This window comes from Bidens hawaiensis, unplaced genomic scaffold (genome assembly GCF_021521415.1).
Source record: "Bidens hawaiensis isolate Kalapana, Puna unplaced genomic scaffold, B.hawaiensis_p1.1 tig00000702_1, whole genome shotgun sequence".
Taxonomy (NCBI): Eukaryota; Viridiplantae; Streptophyta; class Magnoliopsida; order Asterales; family Asteraceae; genus Bidens; species Bidens hawaiensis.
The window spans coordinates 4,363,677-4,378,054 of record NW_027491042.1 but is presented as its reverse complement, the minus strand read 5'-3'; positions in this window follow the sequence as shown (position 1 = coordinate 4,378,054).

Sequence of the window (14,378 nt, the reverse complement as noted above, 5' to 3'; positions counted from 1 at the left end):
TTGTTTTGTTGGTCGGTTTTGGACATATAGAGTCTGAAATTTTTTGGGTTTTGGTGTATTTTGAAGCTTTCTTCATCTTCATCTTCTAGAACAACAAGAATGGGGCGAAAAGGGAAATAACCGGTTGGGTCTTCAAGTAACCCGGCTGACCAACCAAAAAGAAGAAGGTTAATTCAAAGGGATGACCCGGAAAGTGAGGAGGAAGAGGATCAAATAAGGGAAAATCCAATCTGGAGATCAGGGTCTTTGGCAAATCAACCTCAAGAATGGCAAGCGGAGCTCTTCCATGATCAAATGAACGCCTTGAGACAGCGAACTGATGCGTTTATTTGCGAAAAAGAAGTTAGAGAAGAGGATTTTGGTCCATTTGGGGTTACCGCTAAATTTAGAGAGTTGGGTTGGGAAGCAGCTCTGAAATGTTATGACAAGGAGTCGAGTAACCTGTTCGATACAGAAATACAAGAATGGATGGCTACTTTACGACAGGTTGCAGGTAACCATCCATCAAAGGATAAGTTAATTTGCATTGTGAATGGGGTTCAAGTGGAAATGTCGTTTGATAGTTTGAGACGGGTGGCAAAATTCGATAGTAAACCGCATAACCAATATAAGTTTCCGGATTTGGACAATTTGTATTTTGCACCCGAGAAGCACCCGATGTGGAACAAAATGTTGGATGATTTGTTTTTGCCCGGGACATACGCCGGGAAATTGTACCGAAAAAATTTGAAGATGGAAGCAAAATTGATGTTAACAATATGCATCAATAACGTCATCCTGCGTCGGGGTGATAGGATCGAGGTACGATATCCCGAAGTTCCAATATTATACACATTTCTACATGGCTCACCGCTGGTTTCATATCGATTTTTGGTAATGAGTAACGTATGGATAAGTCGGAATAGTGTGGACCGGAAGATCATACCACATTGTCTGTTAATAACGGCATTGTTGAAGAAATATGGTGCTATTCGAGTGGGTGATAGGGGTTCTTATAAGAAGTTCAAGCCATTTGACATTACACATTTGGGGTCTGGTTGGGTGTATTCACAATCCGAACGGTACCACAAGTTGAAGAGTGACATTACACATTTGGGGTCTGGATGATCTGTTTTTGCCCGGAACATACGCCGGGAAATTGTACCGAAAAAATTTGAAGATGGAAGCAAAATTGATGTTAACAATATACATCAATAACGTCATCCTGCGTCGGGGTGATAGGATCGAGGTACGATATCCCGAAGTTCCAATATTATACACATTTCTACATGGCTCACCGCTGGTTTCATATCGATTTTTGGTAATGAGTAACGTATGGATAAGTCGGAATAGTGTGGACCGGAAGATCATACCACATTGTCGGTTAATAACGGCATTGTTGAAGAAATATGGTGCTATTCGAGTGGGTGATAGGGGATCTTATAAGAAGTTCAAGCCATTTGACATTACACATTTGGGGTCTGGTTGGGTGTATTCACAATCCGAACGGTACCACAAGTTGAAGAGTGACGGAAGGAGATGGAGAGTCTTGAAAGAAGATGCAAGACCATTAAATGCGGGTGAAGCGGATGACCCGGAAAGTGAAGATGAGATGAGTGGTGATGAGGCATATCATGATGATTCAAATGTAACTCATATGAATGTGGATCAAGCGGGACCGAGTGGGGATGGAAGGCAACCGGGGATGCAATCCGGTTATGTGGGAAGTGCATTTGACTATGCACGAAGGCCGTATGATTTGAACTGGGCTCACCAGGGAACGATGCAAGAGGTGGTCGAAAGCCAAAGACCGCCTACGTTTGGGAATTGGCCCGAATATTCCCAAACCATTTTTGATCAACAAACCTTCATGGGTGCGAGCATGGAAAGGGCATTAAAGCAGAGTTATGATCGACAAGAGCAGTGGAACCGCATCTATGCATATGCCTTTGAAGATGACATGAACAGCCGATTCCTTGATGATCGTCAGCGACGGATGCATGACGCGTGGCATGCGGGACAGCCGGTTGTGGCCGACCCACCATATGTGGATTACACCACTTTGCCACCGTACGATGGTAGTGTCATACCCTACACCACCATTGCATCATTCTAGATGGGTGGATCCCAATCAAGGTTCAAGTCAAAGCACCTCGCAACAACAAGGAGGTGAGCAAGGTGGTGATGGTCAAGATGCATTTGGATTTGGTGAGTTCAACGATGTGATGGCGTCCATTTTCGGGCCAGCCCGACCGCCTTTCTTTTGATGGAATCTCGTGTTACCAGGTGAACATCATTTTGTATAGTTTTGTATAAGTTATTTTGTGTCTTTATGTGTTTTTGGGTGGATGGGTGGTGGATAAAATACTTTTGATTAAGTATTATGGGAATGTGTTGGAATGAAGGTGGTGTTTAACAAGTGGTTTGTTTTATTTTTCTTAAAACCGTACATTGGGGACAATGTATCCTAAGTGTGGGGATGAGGAAAAAAATTTTGTTTGTTTTGAAAAATCGAAAAAAAAAAATAAATAAATAATAAAATAAAATAAAAAAAATTAAAAAATTAAAAAATCAGAAAAATAAACAAAAATTTTAAAAATGTTTTAATGAAACCGGAAAGCGGTAAGATGGCGGGGTGAAGTGTTGGGTCCCTTTTCATGGTCACAATTCCTTAAATAACATGTGCCTAGTTATTTTTTTTTTAAAAAAAGGAAAATTAAAATGGACCGTTTAGATGGGTAACGAGTCATGGGGACGGGTACACATGTTTCATATCGGCAGCCTAATTCCTCCGGTATGTGTGTGAGATTTGCTTTATATATAATACACATATAATATATAGTATATACACATGTCATATAAGTGCCATTATAGAGAGTAACCGGTATGCCTATGATATCAAGAACTTGGTTGTCTCATGAATTTCGAGATCTTAATACCACCACCTGTATGGAGAAATAGGACTTTAGAGAACCCATTTTATATTGGCCTTACAATATATATATATATATATATATATATATATATATATATATATATATATATATATCCTGCCTTACATTATCCCTTAGGAGCCAATTGTTGCCTTTTCCATTTTTCTGTGCTCATTTTAACCCACATTACAAGCCGTGTTAGCCTTGGCCTTTTGTTTTAACCTTGTGGATGTAACCCGGTATGTTAAGAGTTGTATATAAGTTGTTTGTCGAGCATAGTACACAATGTACGTATGTCTCGGGTCAGTTGTTTGTATATATTAATGTCAGTATTCTAACAGTTAAAAAAAAAGATGGAAAGTCAAAGAAAAGCTCAAAAAGAGTCGATGTTTGAGTTAGTATCGTTTGTAAATAATTGTGAGTGAGTGGTCTGTTTGTTGAATAAATTGGGTTTCATCCACCGTAAGTCACTAAATAAATCCGCTTCCACACCCTAACCTAAGCCACAACCAAACCCTTAGTTCTATTCTCTATGCAACCGGTGGGTAATGGGTGGAGATATGACTTGCTTCCAAGCTTATTACATTGTGTTCATACTTGGTATTGAGGGCAGAGAGATACTAGCACATTTTATGCTGGTCCAGATATTAAACCGAGAGGAGTGATGTTATATTATGAGAGGTGTGATCATGTGTGCCCTAAACGGAAACAAAGTACACTCGTTTGGGCGGTTCCATGGTTTTAAATTGTAACATCAAATTATTTGGTGGGTTATCAACTTTGAACTAGTGCACCCGATAAAAACAAGGGAATAGGGTATGACTTGGGACCTTGACCGAACCGGATCTGTGGTAAGATTGGTGGATACAATTGAATGTAATCGGAAGTTGTTTTGAGATGTTGCTTGAGGGCAAGCAACGTGTACGTGTGGGAATGTGACGGGTGGTCCATGGGACAACCCTTAAGTGGTTTAAGTTCGTTAATAATCATGCGCTTAGTTGGTTTATTTTGTTGAATTAGATAACTACGTTTACTCGTGTAATGGCAGGTATGAAAAGCTAGATGAGGGAAATACGAGAACGTAGGCGAAAACGGACTTGGAACGAATAAAATATCAATAAAATAAGAAGTTGGTGTGAAGACCACCGTAGCTTACGGTGCCCACCGTAAGCTACGGTGGGGTTGAAGAAATCTAGATGCCGTAAGGCAGTTTCTAGCTACCGTTGGATAATTGGAAGCCACCGTAAGCTACAGTGGCCACCGTAGCTTACGGTGGAAACGACGCTACAACTTTGTAACTGCCGTTTTTCTTATATTTGGGACGGTTTTTCATATCTAAAACATATCTTTTCATCGAGAGACAACCTAAGGGCGATTTGGAGAGACAATCAATCAATATCAAGTGTAGTAATCATTAGAAACTCAATTTTGATTCTTATGCAAACGATAATCGAAGGGATGATAAACCGAAACATGTGTGGCTAAATTCCTTTGTGTTTTCCCTCGGATTGTAAGGTTTCTTATGTTTTTTTGGTTGAATGTTTATGAATTTCTGAGATATTAGTTTGATAATATTGATTAAATTATTATGGTGTTGATGTATTGATTGATAGATTATTAGTTTATCGATTTTGTTTTCTAAACCGTCAGTTCTTGGTTCTTTAAGTAATCGAGATTTATCGGGAGGGATTTAGGGTTGGATAAACTAATTGGTTTTTGATTGATCACCTTGCGTTGTATAATCCAAGTACTTGATCTTCATTTATCGCATTCGTTTACATAAACACGAACTTTACTTATTGTTCATCTCAGTTAAACATTAACCGTAACATTCATGGAAACCTGAAACCGAGGGAATGCATATTTTCGCATATTGATTAAAACTCGTTGTTGCTTTAGTTCTTTTTGTTATCAAAACCAAACAACCAAATCTTTGAATTTACTTTTTTCATTTAGTTTAATTTAGATAAATTACATAACTACTTAGTAACACAAATTCCACAAACTCCCTGTGTTCGATACCCGCTTACCGCTAGCTAATAGTTGTAATCGGTTTATTTTTGAGTGAGTCTTCGATCTCACGTCAAGAATTAGGGTTAACTATATTATATTGATTATTGAGTGATAACCTTGCGTTTTTTATAATCCAAGTACTTAGTCCTCTTTAATCACTTTCAAACTCACTTTCATGAATTATGTCTATGTAGTTCATCCCAAAAGTAAACATTAACATTATCAATATTGAAAACCTGAAATCGGGAGAGAGCATTGTTTCTTATATTGTTTATAACTCGTTTATTGCTTTAGCTATTTTTGTTAATCAAAACCAAGCAACCACTTATTTGAATTTACTTTTGCACTTAGTTTAATATAGTTTAATTATAAAGCTACTTAGTAACACATTTTTCACAAACTCCTTGTGTTTGACACCCGCTTATTGCTATCTAAATAGTTATAATCGGTTTATTTTTTAGTGAGTCTTCGACCTCACGTCACACGCCTGTGTGGATCTTACAGAAATGTCTCCACTTGTTGGGCTCAGGGACCGCGGGTTTGTTGTGGGTCAGGCTATGTTGAAGGCTGAATCGGGTAAAGTTGTTAAACACGAGAAAACTTGTTTAGAGAATCAAAATCTGTTTCTCCCATTTGCTTTTGATACATTTGATTTGTTGGCCCAAAGGCTGTGAATTTTTTGAGTAGGGTTCAACGTGTCGTACATGGTACCTCTTCGGCTCCTAGGACCCAAAGCTTCGTTTTTAGTAGGATAGGTTTTGCTATTCAAAAGGGGATTGCGGCGCAGCTTGGTGCTTGTTTACATGCCACTTTATTGTAATCGTTTTTGAAAATGTCATAATAAAAGGATCTAACTAGATGTTGGTTTTATAGTTCATACGTTATTATTTGTATATATATTTTTACACATTTTAAAGTATTTTAATATTTATGTTTAACGAATTTTAACGGTTTATTAGTATAATATTATTTATAAGATTAACATTAAATTTGAATATAATAATGTTACGTGATTTTAGCGTTATCGGTATATTTTATTTTAGTATAAACATTGTCGTTTAGAATTTATAAAGTTTACGACGAGATATATATATATATATATATATATATATATATATATATATATATATTTTTATATATATATATTTACATTACGAGTTTTAACGAACGTTTCGGGTTTGTAAAAGATTGGTTTTTGGATGAAAATGCTAAAAATAAATCTGTAATTGATTTTTATGTGATTATAAATAATTTTGTTTGATTTAAACTGATTTATAAATATATATATATATATATAGTTAATTATAATTAATAAATATGGTTTTAAAACATATAACTAGTTGTTGCAGTGACCCGGGTTCGAATCTGGGTCTTCATGACCACAACAAACATACACAACCACTGGATCAGACATGATTTGTGTTTTAAGGATGTAATCAATTACATATATATTATATTTCAAGTTCATCATCTACACTAACAAACCCTAGAATTTTAATTCTGTTAACCCGATGTTTGTTTGCTTGATTTATGTTAGGGGTTTTGTTTGACGCTTAAAAACAATAAGAATGCATACAACAATTACCTCTAAAAGTTAGGATTAACGGAGAACTGTAGTTTGGCCGGAGTAAAACTTAAAAGAATGATTTGATGTTATTAGAGAGTTTGCTTATATAAATTGATGTTTGCAGCAAGTTTAGATGAAAGTTAAAATCCTGTTTATAGTCTCACTTGAACAGTTTGATGTTTAATTCGAGTTATTGGAATCCTTAATATAATATGACGGTTCTGGGTTAAAATCCGGCCGTTGGAGGTGTTATTACGCGTAATAGGACTTGATTTAGCATTGTCGTTATGGTGCAACGGGTTTAAATATTAGAAAGGGATTAATTTGGCGTTTTGGGTAGTATTTAAGGGCTACCGGGAAGTTGTCGCCGTCGCCGGCCGGTTAACCAAAAAAACGAAGAGGACGGATGGGGGAAAGCCTTTTGCTTATTTTTATTATATTTTAAAATCACCTTTACACTTTCACCCTTGAACTATTAATCCCTTATAATTTGTTTTTAATTATATTTACACCTTGAACCTTTAACTTTATAAATAGATATAACTAAAATCAAAACTTGATATATTTTTAATATCTTTGGATTGCTTACATTTTAAACCCGTAAAGTTTGAAACATGATTATTTTATTAACTTTTAAGGCTCGAAGATTCGTTAATTTAACAGTACGAATAGTAAGTGAACGGATACGAACTTTAAATCATTGAAATTTATATAATTTGATAAAGTATAAAAAATTAATATATTGAAACGACAAAACGGGTCGATGTAACGAATTCAAATACAAAGACAAATACGGATAAAAATTGACAAATGTCACAGAGGGGGCTTTAAAGCCCTTTCATTGTGCAACATCACCACCACGGAGGCACCATGGGCTTTAAAGTCCCTCCACTATATTGCCACGCTATGGTTCGAACCAATTTTACCGCCCCATTATATATATACATGTATATAGATAGGCGCATATATATACATATATACAAACATAGAGAAATAATCTTTAAGAACTTGATGAGTTATAATAACTTTAAGAACTTAATATGGACCACACAATCAATTAAATAGGTATTAAATATGTGGATGAGTATAAATCTGATTAAAAAATTAATCAGGAGAGAGAATAAAGATTTTTTGATTATTACACAAGTTTAAATGTTAATTACACATGTGTAATAAGTCAATTCGGTGTGTAAAAAAATACTGTAATTTTTTACGTTACTTACACTTACGTAATACATATGTGTAAAACAAAATTAAAAAAATCATTACGTTGAGTCTTTCGAGTTCATAAAAAATCAAAGTGGTTCTCAAAAGAAATCAATCTTACATACGTATGTATATATATACATATATACACACCCACACTTATAGAAAATGGTTCAAATAAAAATAATTGTTTTGCGAGAAGTGTGAGAAGACTTTAAAATAAAACATACCACCTAAATAGAACACTATACCATGTAAATAGGAAACTATACAATTTTTAGAAACTATTATTATCAACCACTAGATACTAGATCCAAGGGCCTAGATATATAATTATGTTTATCACAAAACTATTGTTTCTTACGTTAACCCTACCATATATATATATAAGGGTTAAATTAAAATACATAGTTTTGTAGGAAGAGTATGAAGGGCATAAAATTTTGAGTTAGGAAACTATGTAGCCTAAATCCTTAATTATAGGAAACTATTTGCTATTTTGAAAACTACCAATCTCAACCACTAGATCAAATATCCAATGGCCTATATTTATTCTTCCTCTTCCTAGAAAACTATTTCTTTTTATTATAACTCACCCCTATATATATATATGTACATATGTATGTATGTATGTTTGTATGCAGGGCCGACCACAGGGGAGGGCAGGGAGGGCTCGAGCCCCAGGCCCATCCCTCAAAAAGGCCCATGTATTTTTAATTTTTTTTTGTAAGGCCCTGTTAGCGGTGCCCTACTTTGGACGTTGGATTTACTCATAAACACAGTTCTAAATATCAGAGTTAATAAAAACCTTTCGCGGAACATAAAAACTTCAACCATAATATATTACATAACATTAAGATCTTGTCTTTAACAAACATTAATAGTCATTTAGAAATAAAACATAGTCTTTAAAACATCATAACATTTCCTTGAGATTCCAGTATTTTCAATTACATGCCATGTGTCCACATCAAGCGAGCTGCCTCATTCTACTCACCTGCTTGCATACTAAAAGTCAGCTACACTAAGCGAGTTCTAGTGATTCATACATCATATAATACGTACGCTTACCTTCAATTATGCATCCGAAGATACACATTAAGTACTATACGTATTACTTTCATTTCATACATACATTCATACTTTATTACTTCCATACTATATACTTACTATCCTTTTTATCTCAGATATTGTTAGGGTCTGATCCCTTTCTTTTCTATCTCAGATATTATTAGGGTCTGATCTCTCTTTCCTTGTCTATCTCAGATATTATTAGGGTCTGATCCCTTACTTGTCTATCTCAGATATTATTAGGGTCTGATCCCTCTTTCCTTCTCTATCTCAAATATTATTAGGATCTGATCCCTTACTTCTCCATCTCCGTGCATACTTTCTTTACATAACCATATCATACTGTACCCCTCTTTCTCTCTCTCTACATATATATATATATATATATATATACTTTCTTTAACATTCATACATACTCACATGTCATACATATATCTTTCATACATATTCATAATTCACATACTTACCTTCCTTGTCCATACGTGCAATATCCGAAGATCGTTCACGTACCGACAAGCTTTCTTTCACATTCAAGACATATGTTAATTATCATATAAATCATACATGACATACACTTACCATTTAAGGTAAGTGTATTAACTATCATATCGAGTATGCGCACAGCCCCGAAATCATAACAAGGACATGGGGCTAGAAACTCACCTGGATTCTGTTACGCTCCCCGTTAATTGTTATCCATTTCTTTAATTGAGCTCTGCTAACTGTATATTAATTACATGTATCAATACTTTTCCTATCCGCATTATTCAAGTTTCAGCCATAATGGCTAAGTCTGGTCTATTCTAATGGTCTTATTTTAGAATACATTTTACTTAAGCACAAATGTATTCAAACGTTGGGTATTCAATTACTTTAGTATTATTTTATTTCGTTTCTTTGTAATCAGTTATTTCAATCCTTTGTTCATCTCTTTTTCTTTCTTTTCTGATTTGAATGCATATATATATATATATATACACATTGTTCTGTATTCTAGTTATATGTATTCGTGTCCCATATACATATTGTTTGCGGGTCACCCCATGTAATCGATCATAGATGTGTATTCGAGTGACCATGTAATCGATTATATATACATGCATTCGAGTGTCCATGTAATCGAATATGCATGTGTATTCGAGTAGGCCACTTGTAATCGAGTAGGCTTAATGTATGTGAATACAAACATGTAATTGAGTCTGCCTTGTATTCAAGTTACAAGCATGTATTCGAACCATCATGTAATCGATCTTAGGTAGTGTATTCGAACATAAGTGGATAACCATTGTATTCAAGTACATATATTTATGAGATTTTTCCTTTGTATTCGAATTTGTCCATTCAATCGAACACCCCCAATGTATTCGAACCGTGTAATGTAATCGAATAGGGTATTGTAATCAAATAAGGCATTGTAATCGAGTCTTGTTGTATTCGAATGCATGTATTGTAATCGATGGTAGCATTGTATGCAAATTTAACCAGGTAATCGAATACATGCATTTGTATTCGAACATGCTCATGTAATCGAGTATAAAATGTAATCGAATAAGCTCTTGGTTCTCATTGTATTCGAACGGGCTATTGGTTATGACTTGGTCCTCCACTACCAATATCATTATGCGTTTTGTCATCAAGTCTCATACTATGGTTCGGTATTAACCTATAATTGTTTCCCTAATCGTTTCGGCCAAAACTTGACCCGTGCAACCATAAAGCTTGGACCTTTATGGATTAAACCGTTCAAAAGCTAGATCTAGGGTTTCTTTTATGAGCCGCTTATAACCAAGAGTTCGTTCAGTCCATTTTAAGCATCAAGTTTTCAACTTTATGATTTATCTATACCCGATCTACTCTAGGGTTAAGTCTCAAGGCAAACCGTTCATAAAGACATAACCTTTAAAGATAAAGAACATACCTTTAAGTGTTTTTGGGCTACGATTAGCGTCTGTCAGGAAAAATAACCTTGTATCTTGCTTTTATGCCCAAGATTTATCAAGAGTCAAAACTCGCTTGGCCTCGGATCTTCTTCTCTTCTTACGGCCGTGAGTGAGTAGGGTTGTGTGTGTGTTTTGAGTGTGTCGAGAGTTAGATGGATAAGAATAAGGGTTTTAGGGTTTTTGGGAGGTTTAAGGGAGTATTTATACTCTCTTAAGCCCAGGGACCTAAGGCTCATTCCATTCCTTATTACATCTTTTCCCACCCAAGTCCATTCTCTTTGTTATATTTAATCTTAATTAAATATCAACACACAATAACAAAATATAATTCTTTTTATTTTTTAATATAAATTTTAGGATGTTACAAGTCTTCCCTCCTTAAAAGAGTTTCGTCCCCGAAACCTAACTATAACTAAAACAAATTTGGGTAAAACTTACGCATCTCTTCCTCGACTTCCCAAGTAGCGTCCGATCCTTTGTGATGCTTCCATATCACTTTTACTAAGGGTATAACCTTGTGACGAAGTTGCTTTTCTTTGCGGTCCACTATCTCTACAGTTTGTTCAAAGTAGTTCAGCTGTTCATCAACCTCAATATCCACCAATGGCACATGAGACGTGTCATCAGCTAGACATTTCCTCAAATGAGAAACATGAAAGGTTGAATGAATTCCTTCTAACTCCTCGGGTAAATCCAACTTGTAAGCCACTTCACCCACGCGATCCATAATCTTAAACGGTCCAATGTACCTCAGACTCAACTTCCCTCTCTTCTTAAATGGTATCATTCCTTTCCAAGGCAAGACCTTGAGCATCTCATTGTCACCAACGTTAAACTCGATCGTTCGTCACCGTAGATCAACATATGACTTTTGATGGTCTTGTGCAACCTTCATTCTTGCCTTGATCTGATCGAACTTTGAAGAGATTTCTTGAACAACTTCCAAACTTCCTATCTCTTTCTGACCAATCTCTCCCCAATATACAAGAGTCCTACATCGGCTTCCATACAACATTTCAAACAGCGGCATACCAATACTTGAATGGTAGATGTTGTTTTAGGAGAACTCTTCCAGATGCAGGTGATCATCCCAACTTCCTCCAAAGTCTAAAACACTAGCACGTAGCATATCCTCAATGGTTTGGATCGTCCTTTCAGACTCTCCATCTGTTTGAGAATGATACACCGTACTAATGTTCAATCTTGTTCCCATTGCTTCATGGAACTTCTTCCAAAACCTTGAAGTAAAATGAGTATCCCTATCAGACACAATCGACAGTGGCACCCGATGCTTAGTCACAACCTCTTTGATGAACAAACTTGCTAATGTTTCTGACGAGATAGCCTCTCGTATAGGCAGAAAGTTAGCACTCTTGGTCAAACGGTCCACTATCAACCAAATGGTATCATGATGCTTTGCTGTACGAGGTAGCTTAGTTATGAAATCCATGGTGATGTGTTGCCATTTCCATTCAGGTATCTCCAAAGGTTGCATCTTTCCATAAGGCTTCTGATGTTCAGCTTTGACTTGCAAACAAGTCAAGCACTTGCTGACATAATCTACTACATCATTCTTCATTCCCGGCCACCAATAGTCTCTCTTCAAGTGTTGATACATCTTAGTGGATCCTGGATGAATTGAATATCTTGAATTATGAGTTTCATCTAAGATTCGACCTCTAAGATTTCCATGGCGTGGAATCCACATACGGTCAAACCTAGTCTTTAAACCTTGAGTGTTTTCCATCAACTCGTCTTGCTGACCGAAAATCCTATCCTTCTTCACTAGCCCTTCATCTACCAGCACCTCTGACTGCACCTTGATGATTTCATCAAAAAGACTTGAGTTCATAATCAACTGGTATGACTTCACTGTTGCAACGAATTCCTCATTCTTACGGCTTAGCGTGTCGGCGACCAGATTAGCTTTACCAGGATAGTACTTAATATCGCAATCGTAATCCTTTATCAACTCTAGCCATCTTCTATGTCTCATGTTCAGCTCTTTCTGCTCGAAAAAGTACTTTAAACTTTTATGATCTGTGTAAATAGTACACTTAGTACCATACAGATAATGTCTCCATATCTTGAGAGCATGCACTACTACTGCTAGCTCTAGATCATGTGTCGAATAAGTACTTTCATGGACTTAATCCGTCTAGACGCATCATCAAAATGCAACCTAACCCACGATGCAAAGCATCAGCACAAACCACCAAATCCTCGTCACCATCGGGTAGAGCAAGGATTGGAGCTTGCGTGAGTCTTTTCTTTAATTCCTCAAAAGCTTCTTCTTGAAACTTAACCCAACTTAATACTACAGATTTTCGGGTCATACCGGTCAACGGTGCAGCTATCTTGGAGAAACCTTCGATGATCTCCTGTAATAGCCCGCTAACCCTAACAAGCTTCGTATGTCGGTCGGGTTCTGTGGAGTCTTCCAATTCATTATCGCCTCAATCTTAGCTGGGTCCACGGTGATCCCTTCAGGATTGATCAAGTGACCTAGAAACTATACTTCCCTTAACCAGAACGCGCATTTCGAAAACTTAGCATACCACTTCTCTTCCTTTAAAACCTCCAGTACTTCCCTCAGATGCTTAGTATGATCAGACTCGCTCTTTGAATAAATCAATATGTCATTAATGAAGACGATAACTGACTTATCCAACATCGGCCGACACACCCTATTCATCATGTCCATAAATGATGCGGGAGCATTCGTTAGACCAAATGACATCCCGAGGAACTCGTAGTGTCCATACCGCATCCGGAATGTTGTCTTAGGGATGTCTGCCTCTTTCATTTTCAGCTGATGATAGCCTGTCTGAGATCTATTCATGATAACCAACTTGAACCTTGCAGTTGGTCAAACATATCATCAATCCTTGGCAAAGGATATCTATTCTTTACCGTAAGCTTGTTCAACTCACGATAATCTATGCACATTCTCATACTTCTATTCTTCTTCTTCACAAATAACACCGGTGCGCCCCACGGGGAAACACTTGGTCTAATAAAACCTTTGTCGAGGAGTTCTTGCAGTTGGGAATCAAATTCCTTCATCTCGGACGGTGCCCAGACGGTAAGACACTTTCGCGACAGGTTAGGCTCCTGGTATTAAATCTATCTGGAATTCTATCTCTTGCTCCAGTGGCAACCCCGAAATATCCTCAGGGAATACTTCTGGGTAGTCGCGCACGATAGGAACATCTTTCATTTTTTTTTTCTCAGCCGTAGCGTTGACAACATACGCCAGGAAGGCACCGCACCCTCGCCTTAACAAAACTTCGGCTTTTATCATCGAAATGACATTAAGCCCTGAACTTTCTTTATCACCATAAACCGTCACTGCACTACCATCCAATGACTTTAACCTTATTATCCTACTCTTACACACTATCTGAGCATCAAACTCAGATATCCAATCCATTCCCAAAAACCACATCGAACCCTCCTAAGGTCATAACATACAAAGTAACGGGGAACTCATGTCCCTCTAACTCTATATTACAGTCCTTAACATTTTCATCATTTTAACCGAAGTGTCACTAGTGGTTTCTACTATAAAAGTTTCGAACACTTGGCAACATTTCATTTTAGCTAATCACTAAATGTTGTATCTACAAAACTCTTATTAGCACCTGAATCAAACAATAGTGAAGCAGA